This window comes from Poecilia latipinna, unplaced genomic scaffold (assembly GCF_001443285.1).
Source record: "Poecilia latipinna isolate Pla-1442-1.1 unplaced genomic scaffold, P_latipinna-1.0 Scaffold3149, whole genome shotgun sequence".
Lineage (NCBI taxonomy): Eukaryota > Metazoa > Chordata > Actinopteri > Cyprinodontiformes > Poeciliidae > Poecilia > Poecilia latipinna.
The window spans coordinates 1-16,519 of NW_015115765.1; the positions used below are offsets into that span (position 1 = coordinate 1).

A 16,519-nucleotide genomic window follows, 5' to 3' on the forward strand; every position below is an offset into this window, starting at 1 on the left:
ATTAGCTCCTGGAGATGTTACGTCAACGCCTTAGGTGCAAAGAGTCCATAGCCGCGCTGCCCCGGGAGAATAATAACGTTAACTAAGGGAAACCTGGAGATGTAAGTTTGATTGAATAAGAGCAGTGCGCCACAGCAGAGCTAAAAATAGGGTTAGGGTTAGGGAACAACTGTTTTTTTCTTGCTCTTTGTGTCGGCTGCGCTACGCAGACTCGTTGCCGTAGCAACTGACAACAACGCCACTTTGTTTCAGGATTCAACACCAAAAAAACATTCAAACATTTCCCACACAAAGAACAGAACATTCAGTCCGTTACAGTTTTATGTTTTTAGGCTTGATATCTATTATGCGATTATTAATAAGTGCTCATTTTGGTAGATTAGCTAACGCTGCTAGTAGCTAAGCTAACACTGCTGTGGTTGGTTAGCCCATTTAAGCTCTGCTGACGATCCTGTCAGCGTTGGTGTTTTTTTTTATTATTATTTTTAACTGAACCAAAACAAACCAAATTCCTCATGTACATGTTACGGTTCTTAAAGTCAAGCAAGCATAACATACTCTCTCCCTCACTATTTTTTCTGTTTCTAAAAGCTTTTTCCTGACCTTGTTTTCTTGTCGTAGTGTAGCAAAGCACTGCGTCCCTTTTTCTTTTATATAGCACACATACATTTAAGATTTATGTTATGTTGACAACTTGACAGCTAAAACCACTGGTACTCATTCCTTCTGCCCCAGTACTTTGACCAAAAAAGTTTTGAGAAAGAGATTCAACATATGACTTGGGAACTGTTTCGAACAACGAAAGGCCACTGAAGCAGTTGTTTATTGATATATCTGCTGGAGATCTTCTCTTTACTTTTCCCTCATGCTGCTTTAACTCGACCTCCTCCATTCTGTCTTGTTGTCTCCCTCTCGCTCTCAGGCTTATTCCAAAGCAACAAAAGGCTTGCATCAGTTAAAAGTGAAAACCGTCACACTTAGTCAGCGCCTCTCTGCAGAATAAAGTCAAACACTTCCCGAAGACTCACTGTCAAACCTCACTTTATCTCTCATCTTGTTTCCCCCTTCCCTGTCTACGCTGTGGAGTTCAGAGGAGATTCTCCAACTCTTCAAAGAGTCTTCCTGTCAAACATTTAATGCATTACTAGCAGTGTTAAGAGTAATATTTTACCAGAAGCGTGAAAAACCAGTAGAGGGTAATTAAATATCAATCGTAGATGTAAAGAAATACAAGAAATTCTTTGCATTTTGAAATAACGTCAGTAAACAAAACCAATCATTTTGGTGTTTTTAAAGCCTTTAAGGTTCTAAAATTTAAACTAATAATCTTGTGCTATGAAGCAATTTCTTTTAAAGGAAATTAGAATTTAAAAGAAAATTTTAAATTATTTTGATGGAGTGATGTGGCGTTGAATAAGCTGATGTTTTGTTGTGTATTTTTTGTTTATTTTTTTGTGTATTTGAAATGTGTCCTGTGCTAATCAGCTAATTTTGTTTTTACATGATTAGGAGGCGAAAGTTTATTCTTCTTTCTGCTCCTTTTCATTCACTATTTGTTTTAGTTGTGACGTCAACTATTTGTATTGAGTGAATTGAATAAAAAATAAAATAAAATTAAACAATTTAGATTTCAGAGAAATACATAAAGCTGAGGTTTATTTTACATGTTTTAGCTACCAACATAATTCCCAAAACTCCTTTGCTTTCATTCTCGATTAGTAAGGGGAAAAAATGAAAGTGGTTTTAAAGCAAAAAACAACATACAAAGTTTGCAACCTTGAGATAAAGAAATGGTTCCATCTGATTGTTAGTATTTTTAAATAATAGATTTTTATTTTTAATTTTTAAATAGTAAGTAGAGTATAATTGTTAAGTGGAAGGAAAAGGAAAAACGGTTTTCAGATTCTTTTTTTAAAAAATGGAAATGTGAAAATGCTTGTATTCATTTTCATTCAGTCCTGCTGCAAAACCACTTTCTGTGTGTTTACTAGCAACCCAGAGATCTAAGTATTTGCTTTTCATTCTTTGCAAAAATAAAAAAGGTTCAATCATACTGGATGGAAAAAGAAAGACTAAATTTCAGTTTTCAGGTCTTTCTACAATTAATCTTCTGATCATCTGAATATCCTTTGAGCTGAAGCGTATCGTTGCAGCTGAATGTTTAAATTGTTTTTGTCCTGACTAAACTCTTTTGCGGTTTCCTCTCAGTATTTTTTTGTTACTCCATCAGTTTTCCATCAGTTTTGGCCAGATTTCTAATCCCTGCTGAGGAAAAGTGTTCCCACAGCATGATGCCACCATTATGCTTCACTCTGGGGAAAGTGTGTTCAGGCTGATATGCAGTATTAGTTAACAGCCAAATATGAAGTCAAAAAAAAATTAACTTTAGTCTGTTCACAGCATTTTGTATCTTTTAAATGACACCATTGACTAGATTTGAGATTAAAACTAAATATAGCTGTAATTTCAGATTTTTATTTGTTACCTTTTCCTTCAAATTCAACTTCTTTGTGTTGTTGTGACACAAAATCTGATTAAAATCTGTGCGAATGTAATGTGACAAAATTTCAAAAGCAAAAAGAGCAAAGAATACTTTTTTTATAATACAATGTATCTCATGTGCTGTTAAAATATACAGATTTTATTAAGATTGAATAATTTTATCACATTTTTACATCTGAATAAGAAGCTACAGCCTGAAGGAATTTTATTTCATTAAACATTTGTTTATTTACTGTTTTTTCAATATGTAAAAAAAAATGTCAAAACTTTTGCTTTGCATATTTAAGTGGGTGGAAGTGAAAACGTAAATCAATATTCCCACTCTTTATCCACCTACATAATCTCATATTTATTACATGTATTTGCAAATGACAAAACTCAACTTATAAATTTGCTTCTTTGTCAAACAATTTTTGAATGTTTTTCAGTTATTTATGGCTTTGTAAAGAGTCAATTAATTTGAATACTTTAGAATAAAGTGTGTTAGTGTTTTCTCAATATTCCACTTCATGGACTACTCTTATTGTTATTTTTTAATATTATTAACGCTTATATTGCAGTTTATTGCTCCAGTTCTCTGCACAATAACTTAAGATTAGTGAACAATAGAGCAGATGAAATGCTTTTTACAGGATTAAACTGTAACTGCTGGAGCTATCATCTATGGCAGGCTCAGCTTTCTGAGATAATTTTGGTAATTTATTATTTTTGACTGGACATCAGCCCCACACAGTGTAACTGCGAGGAGGCTGCTAAATGTCCTGCAGACAGGTTAAATCAACTGCTGTTTCTTTTTCTCTTGCAAGTTCTTGCTGTCAGTTTCAGCAGGAGATGGGATGGAAAACATGTTTTTATTCTGCCTAGAAAAAAATCACCCATGGCTGCGTTTGCAGAGCCTTGGATGCAAAAATCTGTGGCAGTAAATTATGAGCAGGGATGGAGCCAAAAAAATACCTGTAGCTAATTTTAATTCATGAATGAAGGAGTTGAATGACAAATTTATTGCACTGAAACAAAAAAAATTGAGAAAATATCTTCTGTTTTATTATTTCTTTCTTTTATTTTTTGGTATGGAATTATATTTTAAGCTCATTGTTTCGCATTTTGACCAAAGACATATGGAAAATGTCCAGATGTATTTTCTGACCTTGTCCCTGATGCCCTGTCGGAGGTTTTCTCTCTCTGCCTCCATTCTTGCATATTTCGCCTTCCTCTCTTCTTCTTGTTGCCTCAGTGCTTCTTGCCTCTCCTCCTCTTTTTTCTGAGCATCAGGGTCCTTCTCCTCCTCTCCTCCAAGCATTTTGCCCATGTCTTTAGTGGCCCCTGTTGACAGATGTAGCAGAAAAGAGACGGTTACTTCTATGAAAGAAATAAACAATTCTTATTTTTGTTGCTGCACAACTCATAGGAGCAGTGGTTCATCTAATAGTTGGATAATTGAATAGAAATTATTTTGTATTTCAAATTTCAAGCCGGTAAAACAGCAGCACTGTCTCCCTTTGACAGAAAGCAGCAGCAATAGACGGAACAAGTGCCACAATCACGACCAGAGATAAGAGACGCTGTAATTTCATTAACAATTCTCCTGATTGCTTTGTTGTCCTTTGTCATCTCCAACAGAAATTTATATGCAAAGTGTACACTTTGACCATGGATCAAGGCCTGAACAAAAGGCTGTTGAAATACAATAACAAGGACCCATTGCAACTCAACTTGTTGCTAATTTATGAATATAAATCACACTAAAGTATGTGGTAACATCAAATCCCCACAAAATACAAGTTTGTTGTTGTAATATGATAAAATATCAAAAATTGTATGAATACTTTTGCAGGGAAGTGTTTCAGCTGTCTTGAAGTCATTAGGATATCTCTTAATGAAGTGCTATCTTATCGCATCAATCCAAAACTTGAAATTAAACTGAGTTTATTGTTGATGATGCAATCATTTCTCAGATTAAAGAGATACCAGAGAGCTGAGCAAATGAAATCATCACTCAGTGAGATTAGGCTTACGAAAACATCCACAGGCAGTTTTAAAGCTGCGCCAAGAACCAATCTATCCTCAGTGACAAAACATCTTCTATTTGCTACAGGCACCAGCTGACACGGCTGATCTGTGGGTTTTCCTTTATGGATTATTTTCATGCTTGATCGATGAAAATAAGATTTTATGTTTTTTATGTAAAGATGAGGTGTGAAGATGGGAAAACATGATTGTTTGGGATAAGAGGAAGTCTGAATGTTTATTAAACATAGAAATATTTGGCTTGTGTGCACTGCCAGAGGTATCACGGTAAGATTACTATTTATTTATTTACACTGAAATAAATCATTTCTGCAAAGGGTGTGTATTTTATATGAGTGTGAGAAGCCATCTCTCTCTCTCTCTCTCTCTCTCTCTCTCTATATATATATATATATATATATATATATATATATATATATATATATATATTCTACCAAATATCAAACATTAGTATTGTTGTTTCTAAATGAATATGGACTTGTTTTTTTTTTTTTGCATTATTTTATGTCTGAAAGCTCTGTGTCCTTTTAGTTATTTTGTTATTTTCTCATTTTCTGCAAATAAATACTAAATTTTTGTTTGTATTTTTGTAATTTCAGAGACGTGTTGCCAGCAGTTCATGGAGTAAAAGAATAATTTTCATTTTACTCAAAAATATACCTATAAAAAGTAAAATCAGAGAAACAGAAATTTAAAGTGGCCTCTTAAATTTTTCCAGAGCTGTATATATATCAAATATATTTGATTCTTAACATCAAATATGTGTATTAAGCTCTTACAAAGCGTGCAGTAAAGCAAAATCTGAAAAATATTCCTGCAAATTTGAGAAATAGAGTTTACAGGATCTGTTATTACATTTTCTGAGTTTGTTATTTTTGGTTCTGTGGTCTCACTGGGTCAACTGGCAAAGTTTTAAACTGGAAGTATCCAGTCTGACAGCTACACAGACTTATTTGAAGAGTCAGTCTGCATGCTGAGCTCACTGCCTTCTCTTGGGACTCCGTCTGTGCGCTCTTACTCTGGAGATATTGGCTCTTCTTTCCGGCTCAATGGCTGGAAACAAGGCAGTGCTTTAAGAGTGGTCAGACGAATCCTGAACCCTTGTCTCTGCGCTCAATTCCAACCCACAGAGAAAGGAGAGATTATAATGAGAACTGGGCCTTCTTGAGTACGCTGGGCAAATTTGAAATCCATCCCACTCCCATATTGACCTCAGTCCGGCGCTCTTCTTGTCTTTATTAGGGCCTTTGTCTTCACCTCCGTCTCTGCATGTCTCCGATGTAGAGACAAAGTCTCTGGAGGAAGGACTCAAAGGCAGAGCCATCTGGCTTTGCATGGAAATTGATGAGACAGTTCTAACCTTGAGGTTCCCTGCTGACGTCTTGAGCTTGCCATATTGTACCAGGACAAGCCCCAGTTATTCGTGAGGGGACTGCTAATTAATTTTTATATAAAAAATATATTCTTTCATGAGTCTGAACCAGCATATCTTAGCCTGTTAATAATGTATACTGTGGAACAATTTGAAGAGTTTAAAACAGTGAAAAATGGATTTTAAATGGAGGTTTACAGTTTTCAGTTTCACAGATATGACATATAAAATCCTATGTGCTATTAAAGCGACATTATATAACTTTATATATATATATATATATATATATTGAAATTATCACTTTTTCATGACAGTATAGTATGAAACAGATCATTTGTGAAAAAATTGAGCTACTCTGCTAACTAGAATCAACCAATCAGAGCCAGGAGGTGGTCTTAGTGCTGTCAATCATGCCTGTGTGCATGCAGCTTCCACCGGTTAGCTGTAAATGCTAAGGCAAGTTAGCATGTCCAGTGGATTTCTATGGCGGTGAGTCATTTCTCTGCCACTAGCACATCTTGCAGCGCGTTCACATGGTTGATTGACAGCACTAAGACCCTCCTGCTGGCTCTGATTGGTTATTTTTGACTGCGAGTGGCAATAGCAGCTCAGGGAGGGCGTGGAGGAGAACGATCTTTTTAAAGATTATATGTTTTTTATTATGTTGTGAGGATGATTTTAAGATTTCCTGTTTATTAGTTCATAAGAGAAAAATCACATATATGTAAAATGAATTAATATATAGTTTATGTAAAATCTTTAATAGCTGCTCTAAAAAATAGAAGTAAGTCAAACATGAACAGCAGCAGATTTTGGTAAAGCCATTAAAACAGCCAACTTTTTATGTTTTTAGCTAAAATGATGAACATGACGAGAGGAAAACAATGGATGATTAAAAGAAAAACTTTACTTGAGCCACAACAGAAAGGATTCATTTTTGTCAGAAACTACCATTTAATTATTTAGTTTCTGTAAATGTGTGGTAAAGTTGCTCATGTTGTTTTGTTAAACTCTCAGTAGGATCGGATTCTGTCTCAGTTTTCCACCGCTGTCTCAATCTCATTATTCTGGTTAATCACACACTTTGCATGCAAATACCAAGTTACATGATTAACATGTTTCTGAGCAATCACAAAAACAGCAGTGACTCTCTCGGCTTGGAGATAACACCCACAGGAGTTTATTCTTAAACATGCTGCTGCTCTGTGCCTCGCTGGAAGACAAAGGAGAAGTTAAACTTTTTCTGTCTTTGTTCCTTGCAGCTTGAGGAGATTTACCAAATCTTGCATGAGTAGCAAGCTTCACAAAGCAAAAAACTTGGAGGGATAATATTTTGCATGACCTCAGATATGAGAGAAACTTTTCAAATGAAAACTAGTCTTCTCTGCACCGACACTTTAACATTTTGTGTGACACACAAAATTACATTGTTTGAGCTCATATCTTTTCTGTCCTTCCATTATGCATGATGCTGAATTTATATTACACACAGAAATTTAAAATTGGATTACACTGCAGATATTGTGCAGTATTTTCTCTCCCTAATATGGACAAGAACATGAAGACGAAATAAAATCATCGCAGATTTAAAGACAAATGATGAGATTAAAAAAGTTTTAGCTAAAGTTGGTACATTCATAAATATATATTTTAGATGTAAAGCCTCCATATGTTGTTCCTGCTTATGAATTTACTTGTTGGTTATTGTTCCTTATATTTTTTTCCTCTCTTTCCCATATGTTGATGTTTATTTTAACTTTCTCTCTCAAACCTCCACATGCGTAATCTTGATGCTCAAGGCTAATTAGCTCGTCTGATTGTGACAAACTTGCTGTGTGGAAATCTGTGACAGGCGTCATTCCCAAAAGCCTTGGAGTCATCAGAAGCTGCCTGTGGTGGAGTCTGTATGGTGGGAGAGCTCCAGAGTAAGAGATGAGAGCTCCAGCAAGAACAAAAAACCCCAAAAGAAACATGATTTAAGGGGCTTAATTAGAGGAAATAATGAGCAACTCTCTGTTTTACTTGTGAATTGGCATATTTCCTGCAAATGGTAGTGGATGGCTACGTAATGGTCTGATATAATTAGGCACTATTAATCTGAAATGCAGAAATATTTGATCTAATATGCATGTTGAGTCCTGAAAATTGATTAAAACAAACAAAAATATGTTCTCAATAAAAACTACAAAGCTTCATCCTCTCCATCAGAAATTCAGATAACAGGAAAGAGAGTTACTGTCATGTAATGGTAAAGAGAAAGACCCAAGGAAACAATTTTACTTTAAAAATGCTGATGGGAATAATAGCCTGGCATCTAAAATGACACATATTTAAGATGGAGAGGTGATTATTGAATAAGGAGCCGGTGGTTGATTAGAAACAGGGCACAGCTGGAATTGAAGCTGAACTGATGAAATTGGAGAAATGGCTGATAAAAATCACACCGAACAAGAGAACAGAATATAAATGCATATAAAATACCAAAATGAAGCAAAACACAAAACCAAACTCCAAAAAAACCATGGTAGTCTTCAAATAATCAGATGAAAATGGGACACAGAAAGAAAATCTGAATATGAAAAAAATACCAACAAGTGATTTTTGTTCTTCTTGTGGTGACAATAATTTACAACTTTATTTTAAAATCTTAAACAATATTTTCAATATTTGCAACTTAATAAATCAGAATGTCATCACAGAGTTAATTTATTTCAGCTCAAGATATAAAGCTGATACAATATATAGATCTCAAGAGTTTATTTTCATAAATATTCGAGGTGAAGCCTTGTGCCACTTTTTTCTTCCTCTGAACTTTCAATATAATTGGATACAGTACTTCAAAAACACTGCAGTGAGAATCACAAGGTCGTCTTGCAGCAAAACGCCAGCAGTCAGAGCAGAAAGAGGATAGGAGACGCTTTCCACTTCCTGTCCTGTCCACATTGCAAATAAATCACACATGCAAACCTGAAAAACGATTAATTCTTGTTTCTCCACTGGGGGCGTAAAACATCAACCAAGCCGCACTGCTGTAACCAATAGGAAAATCTGACTGCAGTAGCCACTTTTCCACCCACAGAGGGCAGCACTAAGGCGACTTTAGGCAAAAATATAGTAGATTAAACAAATTGTACACAAAACTGTCAAAATTTAGTAAGAAACATGGAGACACCCCATTAAGTACTAATTTAGACAGTTTATTGAAAAAAAAGCTTGATTTTGTGTTTATTTATTGTTTAAGAAACAAAAAATGCTGATTAGGTTGGCAGCTGGAGCACTGAAAGAAACTCTTAATTAATTTAGATCACAAACTGAAGTGTTAAAAACTGCTTGTATGTTGCTAAGCTAAATGGTTTCTAGAGATCTGAGTTCATTCCAAGTCAGTTTCTAAATAAACACCAGCAGTATTGTTGTGTTTTATGAAAAATGAATGTCTTTTAACTGGCTTGGATCACTGTATCAAACCTGTTTCAATGTCAGAGCAGCAAACGCACTGAGCTAGCAACAACTCACTGCAGCTTTGAAGCAGCTTTCTAGGTCAGCGGAGGCCCCGGGACTAATTTTAAAGTTGGAAGAGGCTTAGCTGGAAGAAGCGTGGAAACTAGAAGAAAAACTCAGAAGTTATGGATGGTTGGATCAAGAAGTGGATTAGAGTGTGAGCATTTACATAAAGCCTGGGTTTTAATTTAGAGAGCATGGGAAAACATGAGAAGATAGCATTAAACGTGTGTGAATAAGCCAGAGCAGAAACGAGAACGAATCGTACAGCTGCTGAATCCCTGCATGCTTCTGTGCATGGATGGCTTTGCTGCCATCTTGTTCCTCTGCTATTAATGCATGATTGAGTGAATTTCCTCCAGGTGCATCTAAGCTGCCGCTGCATGTGGATATCTGTGTGTTGTCATTTATAGCTGCTTACCATCATGTGTTTTAACAAATAAATTGAATTATACTCCCATATTATTATACGAAATAGTTGTGAATTAAAACTTTTGTTTTCCAGTTTGCATAATTTTCCTGCTGTGATTTTACATAGCTTTTATGTAAATTAAACTGCCATTTTCACATTGCATATCTTGCTGAAAGTTATTTGTAAGTTAGTTTTGTCTTAATTCAAGTATACTAAAATATTTGTGCTAGAAACTAAATGAAACATATTTTGTGGTTTTGCAGTGATGATGAGCAGACTGAAAGAATGAAAAACTGATGAAAAAATACTAATTAAAAAAACAAAAATGCTTCTGAAGACTGAACTAATCAGAATAAGAAACCCAGTAAATTAACAAAAATGTGGACAATTCTGCCTGAGAAAGTGAGGAAGGAAGCAAATCAAGAGATCCAAACAACAAAGAAGAAGGAAGAGGAGATGAAAAGGCAGCCATTAAAGTCGGAGAGGTAGAGAAGACAGAGCAGAAAAAATAAAACAAGTGATAGTAAGAGAGAGGAAACAGCAGGATCAGCTCCAGGACTCTGTGTTCTTGCTCTCCCATCTGTCACCAGTCCTCAGCAGGAACACGGCTGCAGAGCGGTGGCCCCGGCTCCAGCCCCCCAGGCCCTCAGCAGCCATCATCAGTGACCTCCTGCTTCAGGCCCGGCAGAAAGGTGGACTGAACCCCGACGGAGAGACCGCCGAGGGAACCAGGCAGGCGGCACTGCTCCACTGAACAGGAGCAGCCATGTCTGCTCATTTTACTGCTTCCCACACATTAAACGCCACATCTTTTACTGTCATAAAGGTTCTCTAAAACATACAGAGGGAAACTACAACCACAAAAACAAAGAATTCTGACTTTAATCTCAGAATTTAGACTTTAAGGCCAGAATTATGATGTCAGAATTACATCAGAATTATGATGTCAGAATTACATCAGAATTATCAGAATTATGATGTCAGAATTACATCAGAATTATCAGAATTATGATGTTATAATTATAATGTCAGAATTATGATATGAAGTCAGAGTTCTGACTTCATATCACAGGATTTTGGAATTTGGACTGTAATCTCAGAATATTTACGTTTTTACACCATTTTCTCAGAATTCTGACATTAATCTCTGACTTTTGACTTATTTTTACGATATATATTGCCACTTGAAGTGCATTGCCCAGTTATACTTTTTTATTCTTGCTTGAGTAAACATATGTGGCAGTAGAGCTACTCTTACTTGAGTGCAGCTTTTGACTAATCTACCCATTTCTGCTAATAACACAATAGTAAATCTGTTTCTGCAAATAATGAATGGCGCTGCTCTTACCCACCTTATCAACACAAAGCTTATCTATAAATGTTTTCTGCTTTTCACTGGTGGAAAAGAAAAATCAGTGTCAGTCCACAAGAGTTCCTGTTTCCCCCCTGAACTTCATTGCCTCATGTGTGTTTTGAAATGTGTATATTGTGCTGAGGTTTGCTCAAATGTAGAAGTTGAGAAAGTGAAAACCAGAACACAAAAGCCTTGACAACTTATTAAAGTTGGAGAAGAAATCTTGCACACAATGTGATGTCTTGAAAGAACTGCGTGTGTTTTTAACTCCTACACGTGGTTTCCTCAGTGGCACACCTTAAAAAGATCTTTTGTTGAAGCAGCACTGACTCACTCTTCACACTGAGCTGCTCATGCTCACCCTGACTATTTACTGGTCGGGCTTTCTGGAACTCAGCTATCCTTAGAGAGCTCAAGAGACAGCGTTTGATCATGAAAGGATTATTTTTTTATTGATGTTTACTCAGGTAAATCTCCTGTGAGCCTTTATGTAAGACACTTTACCTTTTTATCTATGTAATAACCTATAGACAAGAACTTGCATTAAAACAACCAGCTTATTATTTAAATTGCATTCATATAAACTGTACAACTCTACAGGATAAGGAGCAAACTCAATAGATGTATATTGATGGCGAAATTCAAAAAGCAATGAATTTTGCTCCACTTTTGCACCTTTTGCATTGTCTATTTGCTTTCATTTTGCATTAATAACTACATACAGATTCAAAACATGCATGAAGCCCAGCAGGTAAAATATGCATGCTTTTGCCACTTCAGCCACAAACACAGCAGGGACAGCAATGTTCAAACAGATGGAGAAAAATAATTACTCACAGGAAGCTTAGAGAAACAAGAATATTGTTCAAAATGTTGTTTCTGAATTAATAAGTGAAGTGGATGTTTTTCATTCACAGCAGCTAATCTAATTGTAAAAAACATTAAAAGGTTTAGCCCTTTGGCTGATTTATTCAAAAATATACATAAATATTATCATATTTTCCCCTGAATGCATGCATGATTCCTCTGAGAAATGTTGTAGAGTCATAAGAGAAAGATTAATGTAGAAACTCTGATTTGCACATGCAAGTGAGGTTTTTGCAAACTTATTTCCATCCCTTTGCGTAGCTAACATTTGTGCTAAAAACATGCCTGCATGCCTTAAATATGTCATATGAGATACTTAAATATATTTGGTAAAATGCTATTCAGCATGATCAGGCTGCAAAGATTAAAAAAATTAATCAAAAGCTTAATTACACAATTAAGTTCAGAAACAGTGACATGATTCTTTATTCAATACATGCAAACAGATTTAATTCGTTTTAAAAACTGTTTACAACGCCTCCATGCTGCAGAGCTCAGCACATCCCTGTGACACGGGGACAGGTTGTTGGACTCGTCTTTTGTTTGTCACCTTTATCAAAGGAAGACAGAGGCTGACCTCATTTATCACATTCATCAGGTCAGAGGTCACCGTCAAGGACAAGCTCATCCACACAAACAGAGAGTTACTCCTCCGGTGTTTCTTTACATTTACAGGAAAATACAACAAGCTGAGAAAATACTGTCAGGAAATCCTTTGCAGGCTTTAGAGAAGCGTTTAAAAAATATTTCACCAGTTTACACATTTCTAAAGCTCTTTTAATTTAATTTTCATGCTTTATGACAGCAGCAATAATGTGAAATCAGTTTTTTAGCTTCTTCTCCTTCATTATGGCAAAAGACAAACTGATTTATAACTGGATTTGGATAATTTAGGAGTACTTTACATTTGGATCTGATCTATGATATATTTGTGATGAAAAGAATCACTTTCTCAATGAGACTTCAGCAGTACAAATGCAAAGACAACTGGAAGAAATGGAAAATGGACATTTTGGTTTAGGTTTGTTTTTCTTTTTTATTTCTCCCTGGGAAAATTTAAAAAGTGATTCTGCAAAAGGTACTGAAAACAGGGAACTTCATTAGCTGTAAATGACTCCTGATTGTTGTATGAATTGGTCTTCTGTATGCTGTTCCTTGTATTCTTATGTTGATATTTATTTTTGTTATCAAAAAAAATCCTCTATTTAATATCCACATGCCTGAATATGTTATAAAAATTCAACAAAATTGTGTAGGGTGTCCTAAATTTTCACTTAAAGGACAGTATAATAGATAAACACCACACTTTGATGTTTTATTTCTGGTTTCTAATAAGGACTAGAATTTTTTTCTGCAGTCTAACACCAAGTAATCTTATGAAGCTGATATGAGGATTTAGCATTACACCAAAAACACTTTAACTCTTAGCAGAGCTGCAGATCATCTCCAAACCAGAAGATGATCACTGAATGCGATTTATACAAAGCATAACCTTTTCTTCCCTAGGCAACCAGTAAGGGACATTTATGCATCACTGATTGTATTTAATTTAGGCGCAGTTAATCAGGGGACCCTTTATACTTGGGTGTTAATTATTACTCACATAATTACAAATTCAAAGACTTTTCTTTCTTCTCCAGCTTCTCCGTTCCCATACAGTGATGCAACACAAGGGTCATCAGAGGTTGAGCTACATTATTTAGTCTAATTATTAAAAAGCTCAGCTCATTGGGAAATTCAAAAACACTACACCAGTTGTCAAAAACGGAAAAATAAGTATAATTGAAAATTTCATCATTTCTACACTTATTTATAAATAAATCACCTTACAGCTTAGAGTTTGAATCATATTTTTTCTGTATGCTTTATTTAATAGTGTTCTGTTTATGTAAAACAATAAATATATTTCTGATTAAACATTGTCTTGCTGGTTAAAAATGAATCTCAAATCTCTGAATTATGACGCTTTAGCAGAAAAAAAACAAGTCAAGTTCTGCAGAAAAAAATTAATACGTAAAAGAAGAAGGTGAAAAATTATTTGCCATCATTTTGAAGAAACATAAGATGTTACTCCATCCTCTATTTAATTGTTAATAATTATTTTATTCCAGGGTTTTGTAACATTTTCAAAGTGATCACATGTGTGTTTTAATCTTAATTTTACGTCATGCTGTTTCATTGGGACTTTAATTATTCACTGGATATTTTAAGGCGATAAGTGCCTGTTAAACACAGCCTGAAATAGCGTCTGTTCAACATGCAACACAAACAGGTGCTGTTAGCCGTCCAGGTCGCTCAGCCACCTGGATGAGCATCGATGCAGTGACAAGTCACATCAAACCAAAATAATTCAAATTAAGAGGGATGCAGCAAAGACTGTGAAACTGTTCCTGCAATAGACTCATTTTCCACTGCAGCCTCTTCATTTCCTCCTGTTCCTGACAATCTCAGATGTTGTGACATTATATGTATCTTCCTGAGATCTTTTAGCCTTAAATAGCACATTATGTTTAAGTGATTTATTCATTCTACACATCAGAGTCATTTTATAGCATAATCAAGTAACTATATTATTTATCCAAAATAACTGGAAATAAATCTGACTTCCTAATTTAAAGCTTTGTAATTGTCTCCTGTCTCTTTAAGAAGCTTCTGCTCTTTCAGACTCTCATCACAATAACTTGTAATATAAAGCCCAAAAAGTTGATTTGACATTATACCCCCAATTTAAAGTTAAATGTAAAATGAGAGGAAGTTATGATATGATAAAATTAGACATGTTTAAAGATGTCTAATCTTTCTACATCCGGAGGAAATGTTTACACTGCAAAAAAAAAAAGTACCCTAGAAATGTAAAAGGACTTTAAAATAAATCTTTTAACAGTTTTTTGCCTGTACTTTCTACTTTATATCAATGTTTGTGGGATACATTTAAAAGATTCAAAATATTTCAATTTTTAAACAAGAGAAATGTTTGTCAATGTGTTAAGTGCTACACTGTAAAAACATTGAAGAATTCACTTTTGGATTGACTAAACATGATAAACCACTAATTAAAAATAAAAAATTATTTTTGAGTTGACGGAAATGTTTGTAAAATTAACAAACATTTTTTCTTTTCTTAAATGTAAAATTTTCTTACAGTGTATGTTGTATGACAGAGAAACTGTTGTTACGTTTGATGCTTCCTTTAATCCATAGAAAGAAGCAACATTCTTAATGAAACCTGTTTTGTGGTTATTTAATTGAAGCTTAAATAACCACAACATTTGTAACTTTGCCTGTCAGTCACCGGCGGTCATGGCGGCTCATTCTCTCAGTAATTAGGCCAATTCGAAACCTAATTATTTCTGGTTTGCTGTGCACTGCTGCTGTTTGCTTTGTCCTGTCAGGTAGGAGTCCTGCAAGCAATGTTCATGTCAGATGTCACCAAAAATTGTTTAACCATTTACAGAACTGCATAATTGATCGTGGTGAATCCTTCAATAATGTGCAACGTCTGGATTAAATCCAGCCTTTAGCAGAGCTTTGGAAGTTATTTTATGTTGGGTTATTTTTATATCCTGTTCACACGTTCAACATACCTGAGATGTGATTTTTGACACCTTTGAGTTCTAATTAACAGGTTAACTAATTAACAGATTCTTCTCCGTTCTTTGTAAGAAGATGAGCACAAAACTGATTGACCAATCCTTCAATTAAAGCTGTGAATAACAAATCTGTGTTCTGTTTCAAGCCACAGTGGAAAACTAACTAAAGTGCATTTTGTGCTTTTTAAAATTACACTTAGAACCAGTTGTTTCAAATAATGAATGTAAGAGAACTGTTTAGTTCCTATTTTATTATTTCAGACACAAAGTAGAGCTCAATATGCATGAATGTATTTTTTGTGTATTTGAAATATTTCTGTCATAGTCTTCTGAGCTGATAGGCTATTATGTGAACGGGGGCCAGATATTATAAGCTTATTCTTCTTTCTGCTCCTTTTCATTCATGGTTTATTTTATTTATTACATGATCATATATATATATATATATATATATATATATATATATATATAGATATATATATAGATATATAGATGAGAACAATGAAATGAAGTGAAAACCATCTCACCACCACCACAAAAGCGAACATCTTCCTTCACTGTTTGGCAGCCAATCTGCACAATGGAAAATAAATGGTGCTTCTTGATTGGCTGCTTTGTAAAGTCACCTACACTGAAAAAAGATAACAGGTGATCCACCTTAAAAAAAAACTGTTAATTTGTTACAAGTGACAAAATTAAGTTCTTTAAATTTTCATGTTAAAACAAACATAAAGCTTTGTTAAATTTGATAAACTTGATTCGATTAAGTCTAGCAATATATATATATATATATATATATATATATATATATATATATATATATATATATATTTTTTTTTTTTTTTTTTTTAAAGTTGGTTCTTTTTTTTTTTTTTTTTCATAAAGATGAGATGATT

The 16,519-nt window shown here is 34.6% G+C and overlaps 1 long non-coding RNA gene across 1 annotated transcript in view; it reads right to left on the reverse strand.

Annotated features, from left to right (window-relative positions):
• Nucleotides 1–3,761: 3,761 nt before the first annotated feature.
• The window catches only part of LOC106940261 (uncharacterized), a 50,739-nt gene continuing 37,981 nt past the window's right edge, over nucleotides 3,762–16,519 (reverse strand). The window contains exon 4 of the long non-coding RNA XR_001423040.1: nucleotides 3,762–3,825. This is a non-coding gene — a long non-coding RNA (uncharacterized LOC106940261). The remainder of the gene's footprint in view (nucleotides 3,826–16,519) is intronic.